Consider the following 14,956-nt stretch of genomic DNA (forward strand, 5'->3'; position numbering starts at 1 on the left):
CAATTACATCCAAAAAGACTTCCTACGCGGAGATGAAACAAACAATAAATTTGCAGCACTACTTAGGGTGATTTTGAATCTAGGGGGAAAGGACAATTACATCCGAGAAGACTCCCTACGAGGATAGATAGCCCCTAAGCATCTGCAGCCCCTTGTGCTTAATTGTTATATCTAATTTAATTTTAACTCGAATTCCCATCACTCTTATATGAAATGAAGAAAGGACTTTTCTCGGTTACTTTAGCACTAAGGATAGAACCTATTCCTCATAATATCTGTCTTATACAGGAGCAAGAAAAGAGTTGGACTGCACACACACACTCACTTGAGACTTGATGTTGGGTAGAATAGGTTCATGAGAAGTATTTGAAATTGTAATTAGTGTACTTGAGGCAAAGCCTTTCTCTTGAGACATTTGTTCTTAATATTGCCATAATCAAATCTTTTGTTGCTGCTATGTTTGCTGCCTTTTGCTTGAGGACAAGCAAAGATTCAAGTGTGGGGGAGTTTGATGAGTCATAGATAGTATTATTTATTGCCTTATTTAGTTTAGTTTTATTTTAGATTTGATTTTATTTTATTGCATTTTATTTTAGTTTAGAATATTTTACTTCAAATTGTCTTTTATTTTATTTTAGGAATAAATATATGATGGAAGGTGCCTTGGAGCAAAAGAAAGAGGACTGGAGCAAAATACAGCGCAAGAATACGAAGATACGGGGCAAAAATACAATTCCCCTTACCAGAAGCTTGGCACGGCCCGTGCCAATATGTGGCATGGCCGTGCCCGTCCCAGAAACCACTTTTGCTGCTTTTTCTTCAAGGCCAAGTTACCCTGTTGCGGCTTTACCGTTTTATCCTTTTAGTTGCTTAGTTTCTAAGTCAATTGTAAAGCTATAAATAGAGTAGCTCTCCACCATAAACAATCACGCTTTACTTTGTTTATTTCAATTTCTATTTTAATAAAAGTCTTTATTTTCCCTTTTACTTTCTTGCAATTTATTTTACCGTATTTCTCTCTTCTTCCTCCATGTCTACGATGAACATGAGTGAGTAGACTTCTTAGTCTTAGGATTATTGGGGAGTCTAATGACTCAATCCTAAACGAAACATGTCTAAACCCTAATTTCTATGTAACCCTAATTTCTAATCTAGATTCACCGTCTTAACGTGGATTAACAATTATCAAACTGTGGAAGCAAAAGCGGAGGGTTTGATGATCGTTAATCCATCATCCCAAACATCAATTCATAAAGCGAGAGCGGAGCTTTGATGTTGGAACAAGTGAATCTAGACAATAATTGCAAAACAGCGAAATAGTCTTTGCAATTATTGAGACAAAGAGTAGTTTCAATCCTCTATGCATCTTCTAGTAATCATGTCAGTGAAATAGGCTTGGTTGCTAGAAGTAAACTCTCACCGGACTTTCATCGGAAAGGTGAGGGGCTAAGGGAAACCGGTCTTTAGAAATTAGTGTGTAAATCATGAAATTAGATGTTTAGGTTTTGTCTAGTGAAGGATTAGTTATTAAGATGAACCAATGATCCTAAGGCCCCTTTATTATTATTGTTTTTACCTTCAGCAATCAAACCCTTTCTAATCAACTTTCTCTCCTCTAATCATTCATTAAAAGTTAATTAAATTGACCAACTCCTTAGCGGAACGATACTCTACTTACTACTATTACTTCGATAGGCCGTGCGCTTGCGGTTTGGCTCTATCAAGTTTTTGGCGCCGTTGCCGGGGAGTTAACTAATTTAATTAGCTTTTTCTTAGTGATTAGAATTCTCTCTTCTTCTTTCTCTTTTCTTTTTCTTTTTATTTTTAACTTTTTATTCTTTTCCTTCATCATTAACTTCTTGGAAAGCATAAAAATAATACCAAATATGGCTGAAAGACGTGCTCTTAAAGAATATGTGATTCCTTCAATGGAAGAGCCATATGCTATTATTGTGTATCGAACGGTTGAAGATGAAGATATTGAAATTAAGCCTGCCCAACTTAAAATGGTGCAGCAAAATTATTTTTCGGGATCCCCCGATGAGGATCCCAATCTCCATATCTCAACTTTTTGGCGGCTCACCGTAACATATAAGAAAAACCAAGAAACCTTGAGACTACATCTCTTCCCTTTTTCTCTAAAAAATAAAGCTCTCAATTGGTTCCATTCCCTAAGAGTTGGTTCCATCACCTCATGGGACCAATTGAAGCGTGAATTTCTCATCCGTTTCCTTCCCCCATCAAGAATTGGCCAATTAAGGACAAAGCTCTTTCAATTTACTCAAAAAGAGGGGGAATCTCTTCACGATTCATGGGGACGTTTTAAGGATATGCTTAAACTTTGCCCCCTCCATGGACTAGAAGAATGGTTAATCATTCACACTTTTTACAATGGTTTATCTCATGCTACTAAAATCTTTGTTGATACAGCTGCAGGTGGTGCTCTAATGAACAAAGACTTCGAAACAGCCTATGCATTGATTGAAGACATGGCTCGAAATCTCTTTCTATGGACTGATGAAGAACTCGCTACAAAGTCTTCACCCTCCAAAAAGAGGGCAGGTATGTACGAAGTCTCTAATTATGACCACCTTGCTTCTAGGATTGATGCACTAACCCACAAATTTGAAAAACTTAATGTTAGTGATACTACTCCTACATCCCCTTGTAAAACATGTAGTGAATGCAAACTAGGTAGTGTTGAACAAATAAACTTTATTCAAAACAACCAAGGGGTAAGTTTTGACCAAAGCCCTAATGAAAATCCCTTGGTTCAAAGAACAACACCACCAAGTTATGTTAATGACCAAAAGGTTATTCAAAAGTCTAATCTTGAACTTTTAATGGAAAATTATCTTCTTAACCAATCCGAGCAGCTCAAAGAGCTTGCAAATCAAACTAGACTTTTGAATGACTCTTTGGTTTCACTTACATCAAAAGTTGACTCTATCTCCTCTCACAATAAGGTCTTAGAGGCTCAGCTCTCTCTAGTTGTTCAATTTTGCCAACCTAGAATGAACGCCGTTACACTTAGGAGTGGTAAGCAATTAGAAGACCCCTTAAGAGTCAAGCCTAGTGAGGAAGAGACTAGTGAACCGCAAGGTGAGATGGCTAAAGAAGAGAGTGAGAAACCACAAAGTGAGGAAGTTACACCACCTCCCTTCAAACCAAAGATTCCTTTCCCTCAAAGATTTGCCAAGTCTAAGCTTGATGAGCAATTTAAAAAGTTCATTGAAATGATGAATAAAATCTACATTGACGTTCCCTTCACCGATGTCCTAACTCAAATGCCCACCTATGCTAAATTTTTAAAAGAAATTCTTTCAAAAAAAAAGAAAAATTGAGGAAAGTGAAACGGTGAACCTTACGGAGGAATGTAGTGCCATTATCCAAAATAAGTTGCCACCCAAGCTTAAGGATCCAGGAAGTTTCTCAATACCTTGTGTCATAGGGTCTGAAATAGTAAAGAGGGCAATGTGTGACTTAGGAGCTAGTGTCAGTTTGATGCCTTTATCTCTTTACGAGAGATTGGGATTGGGGGAGCTTAAGTCAACTAGGATGACCCTACAATTAGCAGACCGTTCCCTTAAGTATCCAGCTGGAATCATAGAGGATGTCCCTGTCAAGGTAGGAGAGATCTATGTCCCTACGGACTTTGTTGTGATGGAAATAGAGGAGGATAACCAAGTACCCATACTTTTGGGAAGGCCCTTCCTTGCTACCGCTGGGGCTATAATTGATGTTAAACATGGGAAATTGGAATTTAATGTTGGTGAAAATACTGTTGAATTTGAACTTGCTAAACTTATGAAAAATCCCTCCATTAAAGACTCTTGTTGCATGTTAGATATAATTGACCGTTGTGTGAAAGAATGCTCCTTAGCATCAACTACACATGATGGTTTGGAGGTATGCTTGGTTAGTGATGCAGGTACAAAGTTAGAAGGAGATGCCAAAGCCTACGAGGAGTTATTGAATGAAAACCCTCCCATGGAAGGTTTGGGCATGGAAGAATTAATGAAAGAAGAAGCAGCCCCTCTACCAAAAGAGGCACCGAAGGTGGAACTCAAACCACTCCCACCAAGCTTAAGGTATGAATTCTTGGGCCCTAACTCAACCTACCCTGTTATTGTGAATGCAAACTTGAATGAGGTAGAAACTGAAAAATTACTCTATGTCCTCAAGAAATACCCTAAGGCTATAGGTTATACCATTGATGACATCAAGGGAATAAACCCCTCATTGTGCACACATAGGATACTACTTGAAGAGGACTATAAGCCCTCCGTTGAGCACCAAAGAAGGATAAATCCTAACATGAAAGAAGTTGTGAAAAAGGAAGTCTTAAAAATCCTAGATGCAGGTGTTATTTATCCAATTTCTGATTCTAAATGGGTTAGTCCAGTTCAAGTTGTACCTAAAAAGGGTGGTCTCACTGTTATTAAAAATGATAAAAATGAATCCATTGCAACTAGAACCGTCACCGGTTGGAGGATGTGTATTGACTATAGGAAGCTTAACAAAGCAACCCGTAAAGATCACTTCCCACTCCCTTTTATAGACCAAATGTTAGAAAGGTTAGCGAAGCATTCACACTTTTGTTACTTAGATGGCTATTCCGGATTTTTCCAAATACCCATCCACCCTAATGACCAAGAGAAAACCACCTTCACTTGCCCTTTTGGTACTTTTGCCTATAGGAGAATGCCCTTTGGTCTTTGCAATGCTCCCGCTACTTTTCAAAGATGCATGATGTCTATCTTTTCTTATTTTATTGAAGATATAATGGAAGTTTTTATGGATGATTTTTCTGTGCATGGATCCAGTTTTGATAATTGCTTAACTAACCTGGAAAAAGTTTTAGAAAGATGTGAACAGGTGAACTTAGTGCTGAATTGGGAGAAATGCCACTTCATGGTAAGAGAAGGAATTGTCCTAGGACACTTAGTTTCTGAACGAGGTATAGAGGTAGACAAAGCAAAAATCGAAATTATTGAAAAAATGTCTCCTCCCACCTCAGTAAGGGAAGTAAGAAGTTTCCTAGGACATGCCGGATTTTACCGCCGCTTCATCAAAGACTTTTCTTTAATCACTAAGCCACTAACCAGTTTGCTCCTTAAGGATGCAGATTTTGTGTTTGATGATGCATGCCTAAAAGCATTTTGCAGGTTAAAAGAAGCTTTGGTCACTGCCCCAATCATACAACCGCCAGATTGGAACTTACCCTTTGAAATAATGTGTGATGCAAGTGACTATGCAGTTGGGGCCGTGTTGGGACAAAGAAAAGATAAGAAGATGCACGCCATTTATTATGCAAGTAAGACCCTTGATGAGGCACAGGTAAATTATGCTACAACTGAGAAGGAACTATTAGCAGTTGTCTATGCTATTGACAAATTCAGGCCATACTTGGTAGGATCAAAAATCATTATTTACACAGATCACTCGGCAATAAAATATTTGCTAAACAAGAAAGATGCCAAACCTAGATTGATCCGATGGATTTTGCTCCTCCAAGAATTTGACATTGAAATAAGGGATAAAAAGGGTACTGAAAATGTTGTAGCTGATCACCTGTCCCGCCTTAGGGAACCCAATGAGGATGAGTTGCCTTTGGATGATTCCTTCCCGGATGACCAACTCTTCTTATTGGCACAAACTAACACACCGTGGTATGCAGATTTTGTTAATTTTCTTGCAGCAGGAGTACTACCACCTAACTTGAACTACCAGCAAAAGAAAAAATTCTTCCATGATCTCAAGCACTACTATTGGGATGAGCCTTACCTCTTCAAAAGAGGCTCGGATGGAGTTTTTAGAAGATGCATCCCTGAAAGCGAGGTAAGTAGTATTCTTCACCATTGTCATTCCTCCTCCTATGGTGGCCACGCCAGTAGTCAAAAAACTTCCTTTAAAATACTTCAATCTGGTTTCTGGTGGCCATCACTTTTTAAGGATGTGCATCTCTTTGTTTCTAAATGTGACAATTGTCAACGCACCGGTAATATTACTAAAAGGAATGAAATGCCCTTAAACAACATACTTGAAGTTGAAATTTTCGATGTATGGGGTATTGATTTCATGGGGCCATTTCCTTCTTCTTTTGGTAATCAATACATATTGGTGGCTGTTGACTATGTGTCCAAATGGGTTGAGGCCATTGCTTCCCCCACCAACGATGCACATGTAGTTATGAAATTGTTCAAAAAGGTCATCTTTCCAAGGTTTGGGGTGCCAAGGGTTGTCATAAGCGATGGAGGGTCTCACTTCATTTCTAAACACTTTGAAAAACTTTTACAAAAATATGGAGTGAAACATAAAGTCGCAACACCCTATCACCCGCAAACTAGTGGACAAGTTGAGGTCTCCAATAGACAAATAAAGGCCATTCTTGAAAAGACAGTCTCTATCTCTAGGAAAGATTGGTCAAGTAAGCTTGATGATGCTCTTTGGGCCTATAGAACAGCTTACAAAACTCCCATTGGAATGACTCCTTTTAAGCTAATTTATGGGAAATCTTGTCACCTCCCGGTTGAACTTGAGCACAAAGCTTATTGGGCAATTAGGAACCTTAACTTGGACCCAAAACTAGCCGGTCAAAAAAGGAAACTTCAACTGAGTGAGTTAGAGGAACTTAGGTTAGATGCCTATGAGAATGCTCGCATTTACAAAGAAAGAACAAAAAAATGGCATGATAAACATATCCTTAAAAAGGACTTCAAAATAGGTGACCTTGTACTACTCTTTAATTCTAGGATGAAGCTCTTTCCAGGAAAACTAAGGTCTAGGTGGTCTGGTCCGTTTCAAGTCCGCAAGGTCTATCCCTATGGGGCTATTGAAATCTTTTCTGAAAAAACCGGACCATTCAAAGTTAACGGACATAGGCTAAAGGTTTATAATGTAGGGGAAGGGACTGAAGTAGTGGCTGCTTGGAGACTTATTGACCCGCCTTAAAGTTGTTTTTATTTTGTCAAGCTAATGACGGTAAAAGAGCGCTTCATGGGAGGCAACCCACGCTTTTAACTGCTTTTGTTTTGTTTTTCTTTGTCCTAAGTTGTTTTGTAGGTAATTGTCCAAGTATGATTCGACAAGAATTCAAGAAATTGAAAATTTTTGAAGCCTCCTTATCAGAAGGTTGGCACGGCCCGTGCTAAGATTGGCACGGCCGTGCCATGTTTTTCACACAAAATGGGGGCAAGGAAACAGAATGTTGGCACGGCCCGTGCTGAGGTTGGCACGGCCGTGCCAGCTTACAGATCCCAAAATTTATCAATTTTTGCTATTTACAGCACACTGTGAGCTTTCTGCACCCCTTTCTTCTTCTACTTCTTCTTCTTCTTTTAATTTCTTTTTCTTTTTGAATCATTGAGGACAATGCTTCTCCTAAGTGTGGGGGGGGCCTAATAAAGTGTCTAGAGTCGTAGTGTTCCCAAACTCCCTTGAACTTTATTCTTTTGTTTTGTTTTTATAGCAAGAGGCATGACTAAGTAGCTTGTTTTTAATGTAAATATGGCATAAAATTTTTGTTTTGTCTCGTCTCTAAAGGTCGCCTCTTGTACATGAAAATAGTTTCTTGTGTTTCTTATGTTCTTGCTATACCCATATCATGTTTTATTGTGAAAATTCTCCAATGAGAAAAGCACCCGGTTGCAATCCTTGAGTAAATGTATGAATAGGTATTTTAAGGAACACGTTCTATCTTTAGTGTTAACTTAGACCCTTTAAAAGTCTTAAGAGTAAAAGTAGTATAAGTTTGTGTGGGAAATTAATCAATTGTGCCTTATTGTTATATTCTAAATTGTTAAAGTTATAATGGGGCGGGAGAATGGCACCAACATGTGGGGGAAAGGACAATCCCTAACTTCCTAATTGTGGTGGTGACTCCCTAATTTGAACCTAAAGTGAAACAAATTCATCAATGCTAGGGGGAAAGGACAATTACATCCAAAAAGACTTCCTACGCGGAGATGAAACAAACAATAAATTTGCAGCACTACTTAGGGTGATTTTGAATCTAGGGGGAAAGGACAATTACATCCGAGAAGACTCCCTACGAGGATAGATAGCCCCTAAGCATCTGCAGCCCCTTGTGCTTAATTGTTATATCTAATTTAATTTTAACTCGAATTCCCATCACTCTTATATGAAATGAAGAAAGGACTTTTCTCGGTTACTTTAGCACTAAGGATAGAACCTATTCCTCATAATATCTGTCTTATACAGGAGCAAGAAAAGAGTTGGACTGCACACACACACTCACTTGAGACTTGATGTTGGGTAGAATAGGTTCATGAGAAGTATTTGAAATTGTAATTAGTGTACTTGAGGCAAAGCCTTTCTCTTGAGACATTTGTTCTTAATATTGCCATAATCAAATCTTTTGTTGCTGCTATGTTTGCTGCCTTTTGCTTGAGGACAAGCAAAGATTCAAGTGTGGGGGAGTTTGATGAGTCATAGATAGTATTATTTATTGCCTTATTTAGTTTAGTTTTATTTTAGATTTGATTTTATTTTATTGCATTTTATTTTAGTTTAGAATATTTTACTTCAAATTGTCTTTTATTTTATTTTAGGAATAAATATATGATGGAAGGTGCCTTGGAGCAAAAGAAAGAGGACTGGAGCAAAATACAGCGCAAGAATACGAAGATACGGGGCAAAAATACAATTCCCCTTACCAGAAGCTTGGCACGGCCCGTGCCAATATGTGGCACGGCCGTGCCCGTCCCAGAAACCACTTTTGCTGCTTTTTCTTCAAGGCCAAGTTACCCTGTTGCGGCTTTACCGTTTTATCCTTTTAGTTGCTTAGTTTCTAAGTCAATTGTAAAGCTATAAATAGAGTAGCTCTCCACCATAAACAATCACGCTTTACTTTGTTTATTTCAATTGCTATTTTAATAAAAGTCTTTATTTTCCCTTTTACTTTCTTGCAATTTATTTTACCGTATTTCTCTCTTCTTCCTCCATGTCTACGATGAACATGAGTGAGTAGACTTCTTAGTCTTAGGATTATTGGGGAGTCTAATGACTCAATCCTAAACGAAACATGTCTAAACCCTAATTTCTATGTAACCCTAATTTCTAATCTAGATTCACCGTCTTAACGTGGATTAACAATTATCAAACTGTGGAAGCAAAAGCGGAGGGTTTGATGATCGTTAATCCATCATCCCAAACATCAATTCATAAAGCGAGAGCGGAGCTTTGATGTTGGAACAAGTGAATCTAGACAATAATTGCAAAACAGCGAAATAGTCTTTGCAATTATTGAGACAAAGAGTAGTTTCAATCCTCTATGCATCTTCTAGTAATCATGTCAGTGAAATAGGCTTGGTTGCTAGAAGTAAACTCTCACCGGACTTTCATCGGAAAGGTGAGGGGCTAAGGGAAACCGGTCTTTAGAAATTAGTGTGTAAATCATGAAATTAGATGTTTAGGTTTTGTCTAGTGAAGGATTAGTTATTAAGATGAACCAATGATCCTAAGGCCCCTTTATTATTATTGTTTTTACCTTCAGCAATCAAACCCTTTCTAATCAACTTTCTCTCCTCTAATCATTCATTAAAAGTTAATTAAATTGACCAACTCCCTAGCGGAACGATAATCTACTTACTACTATTACTTCGATAGGCCGTGCGCTTGCGGTTTGGCTCTATCAGAGAGTGGAGAAAATATTATGAAGGTAAAAGTCCCAAAATCATATAAATATCTTCCTCATGCGAATTTCCAAAAATGCCCCTCGCCTTAAACGCACACATTGCATCGTTTTCGGATCCTACATCAGTTCCTATTAAGCGGGATGTTACAATCTACCCCCCTTAAGAAAATTTCGTCCTCGAAATTTAGAGTATACCTGAAAACAAGTGCGGATACTGACTTAACATCTCCGATTCATGCTCCCACGTAGTTTCCCCATCCGGCGAACCTCTCCAAACCACTTTCACTATAGGAATCTCTTTGCTCCTGAGGGATTTGATGTCACGGTCTATTATTCCTTCTGGTTCCGGCTGAAATGTCAAATCTGATCTCAAATCTATAGAATCTAACTCAACAGGTTGGAAAGGATCCGGAATGTACTTCTTTAATTGCGATACATGAAATACATCATGTAATCCCGACATAGCTGGAGGTAAGGCCAATTGGTAAGCCACTGGTCCGATACGCTTGAGTATCAAAAACGGTCCCACATACCTTGGACACAGCTTCTTAGTTCTGAAAGCACCCCTTAAACCTAACTTAGGGGTAACCTTTAAGAATACATGATCACCCTCATTGAACTCTAAAGGTCTTCGCCTCTTGTCCGCGTAGCTTTTCTGACGACTCTGAGCTGTTCTCATCTTTTCCTGTATTGACTTAATTTTCAGAGTTGTCTCTTGAATGATTTCTGGCCCAATGATGCTCTTATCCCCAACTTCAGCCCAACACAAAGAAGTTCTACATTTCCTACCATACAATGCTTCGTAAGGTGCCATTCCAATACTTGAGTGATAGCTATTGTTGTAGGAAAATTCTATCAGAGGTAAGTGGTGATTCCAACTTCCGCCATCTTCTAGAATGCAAGCACGCAACATATCCTCTAAAGTCTGAATGGTTCTCTCTGACTGACCATCAGTCTGCGGATGGTGAGACGTGCTTAGTCTCAATTTAGTTCCCAAAGCTCTATGAAAAGCTCTCCAAAAGTGTGAAGTGAAGATTGGATCCCTATCTGATACGATGCTCACTGGAACACCGTGTAACTTGACAATCTCTGAAATGAACAATTCCGCATATTGCGATGTCTTGTAGGTAGATTTAACCGGTAAGAAATGAGCCGACTTGGTTAACCTGTCCACAACTACCCAAATTGAGTCATGTCCTCTTTGAGTACGAGGTAAGCCGCCTACAAAATCCATGGTAATGTGCTCCCATTTCCATTGAGGAATCTCTAACTGTTGCAACATTCCAGCGGGTCTTTGATGTTCTATCTTGACTTGTTGACATACTATGCATCTTGCTACAAACTCGACAATATCAGTCTTCATACTAGGCCACCAGTATCCTTTCTTTAAATCCTGATACATCTTGGTGGAACCAGGGTGAATTGAAAAACTACTCTTGTGAGCCTCTTCTAAGATCAGTCTTCTAAGTTCTTGATCATTCGGGACACATATTCTTCCCTCAAACGAAATTGCCCCATCCGAAGCTATAGAAAATTCCGGGTGGACACTTCTTTTCTGAAGTTCTGAATCAGCACCTTGTGCTTGAATAATTCTTGATCGCAAGTCGCATGAAATTTCCAATTGATGCAACCATATACCATCTTTATCCTCTGTGGCTTCAAGATTGAGGTCTCGGACCTTTTCATACATCTTACAAACATGCATCATGACCTCGGCTCGAGCTAAGGCCTTGCGACTCAAGGCATCCGCTACTACATTGGCCTTTCCGGGATGGTATTTCAAATCAAAATCAAAGTCCTTTAAATACTCCATCCAACGCCTTTGCCTCATATTCAAATCTCTTTGATCAAATAAGTACTTCAGACACTTATGATCACTAAATAACTCAAAATGTGTTCCATACAAGTGATGCCTCCATATCTTCAAAACAAAAATGATGGCTGCTAATTCTAAATCATGAGTGGGGTAGTTTTCTTCATGTGTTTTGAGTTGTCTAGATGCATAAGCTATCACATTGTTTTCTTGCATGAGTACTCCACCAAGTCCCTTAGACAATGCATCACAAAACACGATATATCCTTTCTCTAGGTCTGGTATAGTTAAAACTGGTGCCTGCGTCAACTTCTTCTTCAGAGTCCTAAAACTCTTCTCACATTCTTCATCCCACACAAAAGGTACATCCTTCCTTGTGAGTCGGGTTAATGGCAAAGCGATTTGGGAAAACTTCATGATGAATCGCCGATAATAACCAGCTAACCCCAAAAAGCTTCGAACCTCCGAAACATTCTTTGGTCTAGTCCAATTTTGGGCAGCTTCTACTTTCGACTTATCAACTGCTACTCCTCCTCGAGAAATAACATGACCCAGGAACTTAACTTCTGACAACCAAAACTCACACTTGCTAAACTTTGCATAAAGTTGTTTCTCTCGGAGAACATCCAACACTGTTCTCAGATGTTGTGCATGCTCCTGTGGATTCTTAGAATAAATCAATATGTCATCAATGAAAATAATGACAAATTGATCCAAATACGGTTGAACGATCCGGTTCATATAATCCATAAAAACTGCTGGAGCATTGGATACACCAAAAGGCATAACTAAAAATTCATAGTGTCCGTAACGCGTTCTGAAAGCCGTTTTAGACACATCCGAAGATTTGATGTGTATCTGATGATATCCAGATCTAAGGTCAATCTTTGAGAACACGGACGCTCCCTTAAGCTGATCAAGTAGATCATCAATCCTTGGCAATGGATACTTGTTCTTGATGGTTACCTTATTCAACTAGCGGTAATCAATACACAGTCTCATGCTACCATCTTTCTTCTTGACTAACAACACCGGTGCACCCCAAGGAGATACACTAGGCCTGATGAAATGCTTCTGTATAAGCTCTTCAAGCTGAGACTTCAATTCTTTAAGCTCCAAAGGAGACATTCTATAAGGCGCTACCGACACCGGCTCCGCTCCTGGAATCAAATCAATTGAAAACTCAATTTCCCTTTCTGGTGGTAAATTTGTGATATCGGCCGGAAAGACATCCAGGTACTCACTGACAATCGGAATATCACTTGGACTCAAATCTGTTTCTGAAGTCAACCCTTATCTTGAGCACAAATAAATTGAGCCATTTGATACGTGTGCTTTAATAATTCTGATAAAGCCACTCCTTCCACCGTGTTAGTAGTTGGCATGTAAATACTCTTCTCCGCACACCCTATATATACGTGATTTGCTGACAACCAATCCATACCTAATATCACATCAAGTTGCTTCATCGGAAGACATACCAAGTCTATATAATAAGTCTTACTAGATACGGTGATAGGACAATTCTCACAAACATAATTCGCTACAATTCCTCCGTTGGTGGACGTAGGGGGATTTAATAACGAAACAGATAACTGAAGAGCTTCAACACATTGGAAAGAAATGAAAGAACAGGATGCTCCACAATCAAATAAAACATTAATAGTATTTTGGCCAAGAAAACACGTACCACCAATCAAATCTTCATTAGCTTGTGCCTTCTTGCCATCCAATGAGTACACCCTTCCTCTGTTCATTGCGGTACTTACACCTTTGCCCTTGTTCCTCCTAGTTGGACAATCCACCATAAAGTGCCCTTTCTGGCCACAAGCATAACATGAATCGTCTCCCATTTTGCATTGCCCAGCATGAGTCCTTCCACATTTACTGCAAATAACAAAAGAGTTGGGTGAACCCACCTGTCTTCCCTTCCGAGGAGACCCCTTCTGAGGAGACCCCCTTGGCTTCAACTTATCATGATGCCTATCAACAAAATTGCCTCTCCTTCTATCAAAGGACGTGGTACCCTCTCTGACAGCTTTATCAAAGCCTCTCTCAGCCTCCAAACTATTATGCACCATCTCATCGAAATTTGTTAACCTTTGCTGACTGACTACCGCATATAGTTCACCCCTCAAAGCATACTTGTATTGGTTAACTTTCCACATCTCATTACCCGCATACTCATGGTGGGTAGAGTAATAAGATAATTCCTCAAACTTCTTTGTGAAATATGTCACCGACATTTGTCCTTGTTTCAAATGAAGAAATTCCTGCTCCTTCCTGACCTTGAACGACAAAGGAATATATTTCTCTTTCATCACTTGCTTAAAGTTCTCCCAATTCACTGGTAATCCATTTGTCACCATCCTACGTCGAGTAGTTTCCTACCAATCTTGTGCTGCACCTCGGAATTGATTAGTTGCATAAACTACTTTCTCTTCCTCGGTACAATTGGCCATAAGAAAAATCTTCTCCATATGCTTGATCCACCTCTTAGCTTCAGGTGGCTCCCCGCTACCGTCGAACTCTGGAGGATGGTTCCGATTGAATTCTCGGAATGCTGGGTTTCCCACTACTGGAGGTGGTGGATGCGGTTGATTCAATCCCGGACCTTGGTGCATAGCTGCAGCCCACTGCTGCTGAGACTGTGCGTTCTGCTGGATCTGTTGTTGCATCATGTGCATCATCTGCTGATTCTGCTGCATCATCTGTGCCCACATCTGAGCATCAGGGTTAACATTCTGCTCCACATTCTGATTGGCTCTTGGCCGGCCTCGTCCTCTTTGTGCTCCAGACATCCTCGCTCAAACTGTCATATTTAAGTCAAAGTGATCAATTTCAACCAAATATAACAATGAGGACAACATCCTAAACTCAAAAGAACAACTACTTGGATTGTAATATTAATGACCCAAGGCACGATCTGAAACGACCTGCTCTGATACCAAAATGTAACGCCCAGTTTGAAATTATCTAGAATAATTAAACATGTGTTAAAGAGTGACATTGGTTACATTAATTATACAATACAGAAATGACTTTAAGTCGAGAGTTAAAATACAAAGCTTCCGTGTCATATGTTACATTATTACACACCAAAGTTTTTGCTTCATAGATCTAGTTACGAAGTCTAACAACATAACTTAAATAATATAACATATGCATCCTTAATTCAACTCCACTTTTGATTTCTACGAACTCGATCAATCCAAAGCTTTTTCCTTACCTTTTCTTTGAGCAACCTGTGAACCTGAACAAATAAGGAGTTGGATGAGACATAATGCCTCAGTGAGTTCTATCTAGCCTAGGCTAGTGATAACCTTGGGGAAAAATCTATGGTCATCACGTGTCTAATATACAACCTGCCGGTTGATTATACGTGTGTGGTCTTTCTTAGCTAGACGGTAGTGCATGCTAGATCCGTCGTAGATTCTCAAACTTACTAGAGGTTTCGCTACTCTAATCATGTCATGGCGATCAAG

At 39.3% G+C, this 14,956-nt stretch overlaps 1 non-coding gene and 2 pseudogenes across 1 annotated transcript; 1 reads left to right on the forward strand and 2 right to left on the reverse strand.

The window, feature by feature from the left end:
* LOC146915492 (uncharacterized) overlaps nucleotides 1-14,956 on the reverse strand; it is a 92,931-nt pseudogene that overhangs the window by 73,713 nt on the left and 4,262 nt on the right.
* LOC146915494 (uncharacterized) lies at nucleotides 1,887-6,954 on the forward strand (annotated as a pseudogene).
* Nucleotides 2,254-2,359, reverse strand: LOC146915495 (small nucleolar RNA R71). The gene has a single exon (XR_015017229.1). It is a non-coding gene; the product is annotated as a small nucleolar RNA R71 (small nucleolar RNA).

Source organism: Medicago sativa, chromosome 6 (assembly GCF_051527215.1).
Source record: "Medicago sativa cultivar Bolivia chromosome 6, Bolivia_mono, whole genome shotgun sequence".
Taxonomy (NCBI): domain Eukaryota; kingdom Viridiplantae; phylum Streptophyta; class Magnoliopsida; order Fabales; family Fabaceae; genus Medicago; species Medicago sativa.